Genomic DNA, 12384 nt, shown 5'->3' with positions numbered 1-12384 from the left:
GAGGCTGGGAAGGGATGTGAAGGGTAAACAAAGGAGGAGGCTGCAATGCTTGGTAAGAAATGTATGCATTATCCTGCCCATGTAATTGTAACTCCTCTGTACAGTATGTTCACAAATAAAATAAAATTAAAATTAAAAAAAAGAAACAATCGCAAGAAAGAAAAACATTTGCAAAAAAAGAATATATATATAAATGATATTAAATCATATAGAAAAAAGCAGGGGTGAAAACATAATCTATATTCAGCATTCAAAGGGACTTTTAACACTCTCATGTTATCAGCAAGATGTGCCTTTTATTTTTTATCTACACATCTGAAAGTGGTAATTAAAATATGAGAAGTGATTTGGAAAAGAGGGAATCTTTCAATGAAATGACCTATGTATGGGTAAGAGAATTCTCTGTGCCTTTAAAATACCATTGCTGAAAATATCTTCATTATATGACATTAAGAAGAAAAATATAGCAAAGTTATACATAATATTCACATTTAAGACACCAAAATTTTCCAGGTCTAGAAAGAGAGGAAAGATAGTATCTACAAAGCATACATTCCAGTTATTTATACTTTGAGGATTATGTTTAATTTTTCTTCTCTTAGTTTTAAATACTGGAAAACCTTTCATATATATTTTGTTTATAACTTTTGAAAATGAATCTTCTTACTAATGAGACACAGTAGCAATGCTCCATAAATGATGAAGATGAAGCAGAAGGCATTAATATGTAAAAGTAAATCAATATTTATGGCTCATTTGCCATTTTAATTTTAAAAAGTATAGGACTCCTTATTTGGAATAATGAAGTGAAATAGAAATAATAAATAAATTTTATTTAAATGTACTCCTAAAATTCAGATTTTTTTTTAGTTGTGGAATCCTATTATGCAGAAATCATGTTTCTTGTTGCAATTTAGATTTTACTTCACTGTTATATTTTGAGCTATGAGTTTTATTCATATCCAGAAATTCAATTTGGTTTAGAATTCATGGACAAATTATATAAATAGGCACTTCAGAGAAGTGGAATTTGTTTTTGTGTAATTGATGTATGATAGTTTCATTTTAAAATTCAATTGAGAAATAATTCTTGTCCTTGACTGTGTAAAAAGTGAAGAGGCATGCTGATAATAGGAACTGATGAGAAGAGAGAAGTGTGGGATGTGAATAGAGTCACCATTGAAGTGAACAAATCACATGTGCCTAAGGTTACAGGTGCATTTTCTCTTCTGCCATGCCCATTCTCTACACTATGCAAATTCTATAGATGTGGGTGCAATCACAGAAGAGTTCATTAAAACATTGTTTATAACACTAGAAAAGAAGTCTTCATAGTTGTTGATGCATTAATAAATACATCAATTTAATTATTAAGATGCATTTATCAAGTTCAATGCCACAGTATAGTTTAAACAATCAGTTCTAAATATGTCAACAAAAATAGACCTCAAAATATTAATAGAATAAAAAGATTATGGTTTTTTCACCCAAAGCAAATGAACAGAAAACATCATATGAGAGAATAGTCAGTAAATCAGAATTTGTCAAACAATAAGGACACAAATCTCTAGATTACAAGGCACCAATGATTTGCTGACACAGTAAGAAAACATCTAGATTCACTAAGGGATATATATATATATATATATATATATATACACACACACACACATATATATGTATATATATACACACATATATATATATGAAGAAACATATACATATATATGAAAAAACTGTATGTAAGTTTTATGCACAAACTTTAAACTATTCAAAAGTGGGATTTCTGGGTCATAGGGAAGCTCTATATTTAGTCTTTTGAGGAACTTCCATACTGCTTTCCAGAGTGGTTGAAAAAACTTACTCTCTCACCAACAGTGTAGTAGTGTTCCCTTTGACCACTTCTGGGCATTTACCCAAATGACCACAAACAAGACCACACTAAAACTACCAGCACAACCATGCTTATTGCAGCATTATTTACCATAGCTATGATATGGAACCAACCCAGATGCCCCTCAGCAGATGAATGGATCAAGAAAGTGTGGTGTATATACACAATCGAATTCTATCCTTCCATCAGAATGAATGGCATTGCCACATTCATAAGGAAATGGAAAGACTTGGAAAAAATCATATTAAGTGAAGTAAACTAGACCCAAAGAAATGTAGATCGCATAGTTTCCCTCACCTGTGATAATTAGTATATATCTAGGCCAGTCCTAGCCGAATAGCTCAATGGCTATGTACATATGACTATAAAAGGTGATTCTAAGTGAAATGAACTCCAAGACATGGACACAAAAGAGTTTTCTTTGTTGCAGTTGTTTTTAATGTACTATGATTTTTTTGTTTCTTTTATATGTTCTCCCCCCTATGGTATATTCCCTGGTGTCACTGTATTTGATTTTGGTACCCTGGGTATTGTATATACATTTATCTGAATTAGGGAAGGGAAGGGAACAACAAAATGGTGAGACAAAGGACAAAGGGGGAACCAATGCAACAGTGATATTCACAATACAATATGTTGGAAATGAGCTGTACCACTTGGGGAGGAAAGGTTAAAGGAGGGAAAGTGGTAGAAAAATAAGGGAGGGGATAACAAGTTCAACAAGAAATATACTCACTACTGTATGTAACTGTAACCCTCTGTATATTACCTTGACAATAAAATTAAATTAAATTAAAAGGAAAAGAATCCAGCATGCAAAGCATGCCCCCACACACATAGGTCTGGAGGCATGTATGATATGAAAACTCAAAGTGGAAGAGCTATCAACTGGACAGGAATCTCAGGTTCTGGGTGTAATGAGACACAGGTGAAAGAAAAAGAAGACATTGCTTGCCAATTCTAACAGAAGTGGTTTTGAGCTCTCCTCTAACCCACACCCCTGCTCAGAGAGGGTGAATTTCCAGTAGTCTCTGGACACCTCTAGAACCCTGTGTGTGCTCGTTTGGAGGTGATGGTTGGGAGGATCTGGTGCTGTTTCTGGGCACAGCAGGTCTGTTTCCTGCCCACATCTGCCATTGTGCATGCTCACCTTCCTACTGAGGACTCAGCATCTCTATAATGTGCTTTTAGTCCTATGTGCCAATTCAGTGTCTCGGGGCAGATGAAGAGCACCTTCCTTCCTAGCTAGCCTGGCCCTGGAGTGCTAGCCATCATCCTCCAGGTTGACTAGTGACTGGTCCTTTTCTGTCTATTGTTGTTGTTCTGACTGACTGGCAAGCTTCCCGCATTCCCTGTTCTCTAATCAGGGCATGCACCCTAATTCTAACACAAATGCAGAGGGGAAAGTGTCCACACAGTGTGCGTGCAAGCCTGTCAGCAAGCCTTCTGCTAGTTTTCTAAATGTCAATGCAGTATGCAAAGCTCAAGCAGAAAACCAGTATGTTTGGAGCAACCTCATGGTGGCAATTCATAAATTGTTGGCCATCCCAGACTCCAACCTTTTACACAACTGTTCAAAATCACCCGACAAACACACTCGCGTCACAGAGGTAAGAATGCTCGGCTTTTCCAAATGAACGTTTTCAAATGTTAGAATTCTTATTCCTCAGATGCCAAGCCCATTTTGAGCTGCTCAAGACCATTCTGTCCTACTTATACCGGAGAAATCAGAAATGTAGTTGCTGCATGGGTGGCCATGGCTAACAGAACGATGATGATAAAGTCTCTTTCAGAGGAAAACTGAGCACATTTCAACTAGATTCCTCTTAACACCCATGAGCACAGACAGCTTTGTGAACAAAACCCACTCTGGATCTTAATAAGTGTTTGACTCTACTCATGATGTTTAGCTGTTGACAGGTTTCTGATTCAGACCTTTCCATCTGACCTACCCGTGGAAAAGCCAAAGCCAAAGCCAATTTGCAGTCTCTCTGGGCATTGCCAGGCGGTCCCTACCACAAACATCTTAGCCAACCAGTGCAATGTCATAACCATAATACATCCCATGGTCCCCTGCTCCTGTCTGCTCTTCTTAACTACTTCCAAACTCCTTGACCCCAAGGAGACTCATGATGTGAGCAACCTACCTTTCACACCCTCCCAGACTGTGTGAATCGCATTGTCAGACTGGGCGATCTGAGGCAGAGTTTAAGAAGCAGGACTGAGCTGGCATATGTACAACAAACACAAAACCATCTCCTTCCCTGAATGAGATCCTCTCTGGAGAGCATGGACTCTCTCCAGAAGGCCTTCTTTGGAGGAAGGAACAGCTCTCAGAGGAACAGTTGCATGTGCTGAAACTGATTGTGTTGGATGACTAAAAACAGAGACTTTCTTTCCAGAACCTACTCATCTCCTTTCCAGCAGAGCAGGTGACTGCGAATTGAGTGGAGATGCCCACTTTCCAGGGCGGAGCCATCTCCCCTGCAGGCACGAAGTAGCTGAAAACCCCACCAAAGGGATTCTTAAGGATCCACAATCCATTTGATCCTGAAATCTAGGTACAGTGGAGTGCATGACCGTTTTAGACACTGATCGTGGATTTCTGTGAAATGAGATCACTGAGAATTGAATACTTGCTACCTCTAAGGATAAATCAGATAGCAGGAGCTCTGAGACACTGCCAACCCTTGTATCTAGTCAATATCCTCTTCTGAGCCAGCTAGTTTCCCTTGGCCAGGCTCTGCTGGTCCCATGCAGTAAATGTATTAAAAGAACATCAGATAAACAGTGATGTAACAACAGAAGACAGTTTTCAAACAGGTAAAAATTAGCTTCCTTGCAACCACTGCGTAACTGTTACTGCTGGTCCCATCCCTCACTTAGCACATTATGTTTTTGTGACTTAGCCAGATGCTACTTGCAAAACAGCAGCTGTATACCGCACGGTGAGTTTGGTTTGGAAGTACAACGCTGTTAAGTACCACGCACAGCCATCTCGGCAGTCCTGCTGTCACCAGCAGTGTGAAATACGGTTGTGGTGATGCTCTTTAGTTAATGTGTCTTGTCTTTATGTTTTTACTGAAGTTGTGAAATGCTTGCATGTGAGGACCACCCTGGCTTTAGGTTCATTACAAAGGAAAACCCATCAAACTCTTGATGAGGACAGTGCTAGACAAGAATAATCAGAAGAGGCCTTTCTGATGAGAGCTGTGAAACGTGGTCCTGACTGAGGCCAGTGGGGGCTGGTGTAAGAGCAGAGTCTTCCAAGCAGAAGGGACAGCTGTGCCTCAGCCTAGATGAGATCATTACACAAAGAGAGAGCACACATGCTGGAGCAGAGGGAGGAGGGAGCCTGGGATGCACGGAGCACAGATTGCATTGGACCCACAAGTCACTGGGAAGCCTGTGACAGCCATTTCTAGAGGGAAGAAGAGGCACTTGCAGGCGTTAGAAAGAAGCTAAATATGATATAGTCATGCTTTTCTCTGTATCCTTCCTTCCTTCCTTCCTTTCTCCCTCTCTCTCCCTCCCTCTCTTCCTTCCTTCTTCCTCCCTCCCTTCCTTCCTTCTTCCTCCCTCCCTCCCTTCTGTTTGTTCATTCATTCCTCCTTCCTTCCCTCCCTGCTTCCGTCAATTCCATGCTTCCTTGCTTTCTTGCTTCCATCTTTCTACATAACTTCCTCTCTCCCTTCCTCCCGTCCTCCCTGCCTCTGTATTATTAGGGTTTCGATTCAGACTTTCAAGCACTTTATCATGCCACGCTCCCCAGTCCTCTTGCTTTTAATTTATTTTCAGATAGGATCTCTTCATAACTTTCCAGGGCTAGTTCCAAGCTGCCATTCTCCTGTCTCTGCCCACAGGGTGTGATACCATGCCCAGCTTCTCACCTCTTCCTTCTTTCCTATCCATATTTGTGTTCCATGATAGTCATTTTTCTCATTTCTTTCTTTCCTTTTTGTATTTCTCTTTTATTCTCTTTTTTAAATAAAAAGAAATGAGCTTTATTAATATTTTGACTATTTATCTCTCTATCCTCTATAAACATCATTGGATATTGATACCCATGTATAATGTTCCTGTTATTCATTTTTATTTATTTTCCCCCCTTGAGTGACTTTTTTTCTTTTTTTTTATTGTGAAAATACCATATAGAGGGGTTACAATTACATGGGAAAGATAATGAGTACATTTCTTATCAAGCATTGTAACCTCCTCCTTTGTTTCCTCTTTCTCTTTACAAGTCTATATCTAAAATAGACATGATTTTATATTATATTATTTTGATGAATAAAATTTTATTGCATGTTAACTTCAAATGCAGAACTTAGCATTTCCTATACTCTCTCAATTTGTTTACACAGTTGAGTTTCTGTCTACAGGTGGATGTATAATTAAGTAGTGGATTTAGATGCTGTCTGATGGTACAACTATTGCTGAGATGACTGTCAGTGTTCATAGATGTCCATTCATGTCAATTGCATAAATTAATTTCATTATAGATTTCAAATTGACTTCTTTCTACTTCCATTCTAACTAGCACTGCCACTTGATGTTGCCCTATAAATTATTTTAGTAATTCAGTATAATTCAATTTATACTAATTTTTATTTTTTAAGGTTTCATTTGTAATCACAATCTCAGCTTTTTGCCCTCTAAAATGTCCAGGTTCAGTCTCTACCTTTCCTATTAAGCTGTTGAAAAAAGTAACAAAATCCAGGCAGGGTGACATACATTAAATTTCTTTTTTTCAGAATTAATAAGATAGTACTTTTTCATCTAAAAGATAAATCATCTTTTCTGGTATATTTAATTTAATTTAAAAAATTTTAAAAAATTCCTTAATCCTATAGCAATGTATGGTTGAAAGATTATAATGATCTAGGACCACCAGGCAATCGATAAATGGGCTTAATTAGGCTCAATAACCTTAAAACTCAGTGAGCATGTAATACCAAACATTTGTCAAGTTTCAGTCTGTACCTCTCTTAGCCCCTGGGAAATTAGATGAGAACTCCAGAATTAAAGCAAAAAGTTTAGCCATGTTGGCAGCTGATGTCTGTAACCTTGATATTGTAATTTTAATGGATTTGTGGAGGTTGCTAGAAACTTGAAGCAGATGCACTAGAACCAGATGCACTGGTTCTTCTAAACTGATGTTGTCTTCAATGTGTGCAAGGAAATGCACATTTAATGCTTCCTGTGATCTGAGTATGAGAACTTTCCAGATAAATGCCTTAGCTCTAGATAGCATTTTTTTGTCGGTCGTGGGGCTTGAACTCTGGGCCTGGGCACTATCCCTCAGCTCTTCAGCTCAAGGTGAGCGCTCTACCACTTGAGCTACAGTGCCACTTCCAGTTTTCTAGTGGTTTATTGGAGATAAGAGTCTCACGACTTTCCTGCCCAGGCTGGCTTTAAACCCCCAGATCTCAGCCTTCTGAGTAGCTAGGATTACAGGCATGAGCCACTGGCACCCAGCTTAGATAGCATTTCTTTCAAGTTACCAGAACTACTTGTTTAAGTCATTCTTGTATAAATATTATTTTGTTAAAATATGTAATGAATTATAGTTCCATTATTCTATAGATGTATCTTTTCTAGATATTTCATACGAAGGAATGAACATCTTCTGTTTTGGACATAGGTTCTTTTGTTTAATAAGAGTGTGGCTTTGCCAGTTACATTGACATGTTTCAGCCTCTCTTTTTTCTGCCGTAAAACAAATGTCCTACTCACTTGGAAAGACTTTTACAGAAACAAGGTCGATGGAAAGTGCTCAGGACAAGGTCGATGTGTGGCCTGGGTCCTTATGATACCGCCGCCAACAGCGCAGAGCATTTCCTGTGCTCCAATGGCTCTTAACTTTGCACAGAGCCTGTCTTCACAGACACAGAAGACAGCCAGGGATGACCCAAAGAGGATCCAAAGCGAGGCAGATCTGCTCAGAGTTTTTACCTTGGGGAAACTCAGTCGGAGAGATTCCAGGAGGAATGTGAATCTAGAGTGAGGAAAGATTATTTTGGGCTAGTCAATGTCTTCCAACAAATGGTATTTATTTTTTATTTTAAACTTTACTTGACACAACCTCAGGGAATCAGGTCTCCTGAGCCTCCTTCACAGGTGTTTCCCATGTCAGGACACATCCCTCATGTCTGGAAGCTCTTGATGTCTTCTCTGGCAATGAGACCTGACAATCACCTGCTCCTGGAGACATGGCCAAGAGCTGCTGAATGCGTGGACCTGAAGGGACCTCCCCGGCCTCCCTGGTAAATGTGATTGCACCCCAGGACACAGCTTTGTGTACTTCCATGAAGGAAGCAAAAGATACAAGTGCATGGGTACAAAAATCGAAAATTAAGGAGAGAAAGCCACGAGTTTTCCCTGAGAATATATAGGTAGTTAATAGGTGAGACTCAGCAGGTAATAGAGATACTTTGTTTTTTTTTCAGGGTGTGTGTTGTTTTATTTTTTTCTTTCTAATATCCTTGTTAACTTGCACATAGTTATCTATGACATAGTTTTTAAATGTTGTAAACTGATCTGGTTAAGTAATACTGTGAATTTTATTTTTGTAAACCACAGATTCTTCTAGAGGTGTTGGCAAGTTATAACATCCACTCCCAGAAAGAGCTATGAGAGAAACTGCAGAGTTCAAATACAATCAGGCATATGCATAGGTATATGTATATATAAACACCCTTTCAAAATTCACACAATTTGGGTACTTTAAAAACTAAATTCTAATGGGGATTCTGTTCGGGTTTATTTTTGTTGCTGTTTGTTTGTTTTGTTTTGCCAATTCTAAGGAATGAATTCAGGGCTCACACTAGCTGGACAAGTGCTCTAGCATGGGAGGCAATTTAAAAGATGTTTTCACTGGACCCTGTGAATTAAGTTAATTCCCCAACTCTCTGTCTGTGCCCTTTGATCTGATCAATGACTTTTGGCTCCAAGAAAGAGAAAATTCACTGATGAGTGTCTCCTGTGGAAGGCACACTGCCTCAGACAGGCAATGACATTGTTGTTGTTGTTGTTGTTGTTATCTGAAAGGAAACAGTCGACATCTCAGGAGATCACTCACCAGCAACTGGTCCCTGCTCTGTCCAGTGGTAAAGTGATATAAACTCCTCCAGAGGTTGAGTTATGGTCAGCCAGCCCACCCTTGTTACCTGGGATGGACTGAACTGTGTATACCCACCCTTCACTGCCTTCTCTCCATTCTCCCAGTTTAACCCAAAGCCAAAGTCCGCAAGCTTGAGGAAGGCTGAGGAGGTGCTGAAGCGCTTCCCATGGCTGCCATGTAATAGATCCTTGTTCCCTATCTGTCACCGTGTTTCTCCTTTGTCACAGAGGAGTGAATGGCTATAACTAATGAGGGACTCCTGGACTTCAAGCTTGGGATCTAAACACTCAGATTTACTTCATGACCCCGACTGCTCTTTGTTCTTCTCCCTTCCCTTTTGCGCTCATCACCACATCCCTTTAGCTGAAGAGGAATTCTTCTCTAGGCTTTAGTTAACTAGACACAGAAGATGGAGGTCTAATCGATGCTCCCCCTAGAGAAGAGAAAAACAAAATAATAAACTAGAAAAAATTCAGGGAGCCTCTGAGATAGGGGCTCAGGGCCTCAGATGCCCGGGCACTGACTGCTGTAGCAGTAGCCATTGTGGAGGGCTGAGGTTCCCAAGTCTTAGGCCTGAGGCGCAGAGCAGCATGGCACACCAGGCTGAGCACTTGTCCTGTGTGGGAGAAGTTGCCAGCATCTGGGAACTCTGGCAGGGTGGAATGCCAGCAAACGCTCGCTGCTGCTGGTGGCCGCTGCTGCTGCTGCTGATGCCTTCCTCGTGGGAGCTGCAAGGGCTGGACCCACTTTGCAGGCAATGGTGCTTAAGTGGCAGGGCACAAGCCTTTGCAGTCTCTGGTTTCCGAAGCCTGGCCCTCAGGTCTCCACGCGGCACTCTGTAGCTTGGAGCTACAAGCTTGTGGTTCTGACACACTTGACTTTAGGTTTTCAGCACTCAAGGTCCAGTGGGATTGGCAGCAGTGGAAGAGCTTCTCTTCCTTAGTCATGATTTCTATGTGTGTAGAGCAAATGGGCCCCAGTTGAAGTATAGAGAATACAGCTGCTTTGACCCTGAGTCTCAAAGAAGATTCAAGGCTATGGGCTTTTGTGAAAAGAAACAAGAACAGCTCTATTATTTACATAACAAAGGAAAACAGTTACTGAGAATGCTTAATGATTATGTTTGCTTTCCCAGAACTTCTTATCTTGAGGGTCGATTGAAGGATTCGCCCTTTATTCTGGTGATATCCTGACCTGCCTGTGCACATCTTAACACACTGCTACTGCCAAGCACCCTTAGCATCCCCACTGGAAGGCCAGGGTGGCTGTGACTTTTCTGGCACAGACAGAACACTTTCACTGGGATTTTATGAGAAGACTTTACCAAGATAACTCTGCACTATGACTTGTTTCTATCTTTACTGAAAAGAGATGGACACGTGGTGTTGCATGAAGGAAAAGGTTGATGGTTTTAAGAAGAAACTGATGCATACAGTGACGCATGTTTAATTTATGTCTGGCGCGAGTGTAGGGTTGTGTGTTCTTTTCGTGTCCTGAGATGAAAAAAGAAAGGAATCCCACCACTAATTTCCTGTAAATTTCCAAGACAGACTTTTATTCCAATTTTGCCTTCATAAAATCAGCACCTTTGTCTTGAGAGACATATGGAGGGTACTAAATGGAGCCCTTTTCTCTTTGGAGGATGTCTGAGGCTGGACCTAATTGATATGCCTGAGTAACTGTGTCACACAAATTAACACAGTATTCTTGATTACATTTCAAGGCAATGGTTTCTAGAGTACAGAGAGACATTCCTTATCTTCAGTGCAGAGAATTCAATTTTTTTATTTTAGTTTCACAACTTCCTTTCTTTGAGAAAATAGGAGAGACAATAAAATCAATTATGAACTATTAGATTTAATTCCAATTTAGTTTAACAAAGAACTTTTAAAGATACTTAAAAATTAAATTGGAATTGTATTTCTTCTATATGCAATGTATTTTCCATCAAACATTGACTTTTGGATTTCAAAAGCCAGCAATGTATGATGTATTTGGTAAACAATGCTTGGAAAATTGGTAAAGGAGAAAAAAAGAAAGAATAGAACTTACATAGGCTCATGATATTTTTGGGTGCTGTCTTTGGGACCAGTTAATATAACTATTTGACCAATAAATTGTTATACTGTAAAAGGATTTTAAGTAACCTTAAGCTATTTCTCTGTGGAGCCGATACAAAGAATAACTATAATTCAAGTTCATAACCATGAAACCAAGTTCTGCAGTGCATGAATGTATTTGAGTAACAGAACGCAGACTTAAATCCCTAACCTTCAGCTTCTTTATGTGTGAATACTGATTCTTTTCTAGCCCTTGGAAATATGTCACTAGAAAGTTATGATTAATTATTCACAAAGCCAAAATTTCCCTTTTCCTGTGATTGTTATGAAATGCAGTGATACCGATGGAGAAAAAATATGATGGTGACCAAGAAGAGAGGAAGGGACAATGAACGTTTCCTCTGTTTTTAATAGAAATACTTTTAAAGTGAAGAAATCTGGGATGGGGCAGACTCTTAAAATTAAACATTTTCAATACTGAACTCTTTATAAAACATCTTTTTTCCTCATCTGCCTTTTATTCTTTTCTCTTAAATATTTTTTTTTGCTTTATTTGAAGGAATGATAGCTTAGTCAATAGTACTCAGATGAAAGCAGCTTTGGAGATTTCAAAAAGATTGGGACTATCGCAAAGTGAAGTCTGCTGCTTGGAATGCAATACTGTCTCACAACATGCAAGTCCTGAGCACAGCAGGGCACTGGCCAAGGTCACAAAGGAGGTGAGCATTTGTTAAGAACTGTTTTACATCAATCGCTCAGAAATTTCACTTGCATATGAGCCTATGAGTATCTGATCCACATCACTTTCTCTCCTCTAGCCTGAATGAAATGTCAACACTTTACTTTTTTCAGAGTGAGGAGAACTTTCAGAAGTCCAAGGCAGGGCTTGTGGTTATAGAAGGTCTGAGTTGAAACTAGAATGTAAAATTCATCTGCCACAGTGAGAATTTTTTTCCCCACTGCTCTTGTTCATTTCAAGTTTGAGTTTGAAAATATTGGCAATGAAGAAACAAATATAAACTAGAACGTACATAGGCCAGTGACACTTTGTAAGAAATTCAGAAATCAAATAATTCATATAATAAACTTTATATAGTGACATAGACACACCTTTAACACTATATAGCAAAGGGAGTTTTGTTTTCTTCAGGAATTAAACTTAATATGTATTTTTTTATCCCTTTGGTCAGTCATGGGGCTTGAACCTTGGGCCTGGGCGCTGTCCCTCAGCTCTTCAGCTCAAGGCAAGTGCTCTACCCCTTGATTCACAGTGACACTTCTGGTTTTCTGGTGGTTAATTAGAGCTG

The sequence above is a fragment of the Dipodomys ordii genome, unplaced genomic scaffold (assembly GCF_000151885.1).
Source record: "Dipodomys ordii isolate 6190 unplaced genomic scaffold, Dord_2.0 Scaffold21, whole genome shotgun sequence".
In the NCBI taxonomy this organism is placed as follows: domain Eukaryota; kingdom Metazoa; phylum Chordata; class Mammalia; order Rodentia; family Heteromyidae; genus Dipodomys; species Dipodomys ordii.
The sequence above is the reverse complement of the archived record's forward strand: the minus strand, read 5'-3'. Positions refer to the sequence as shown.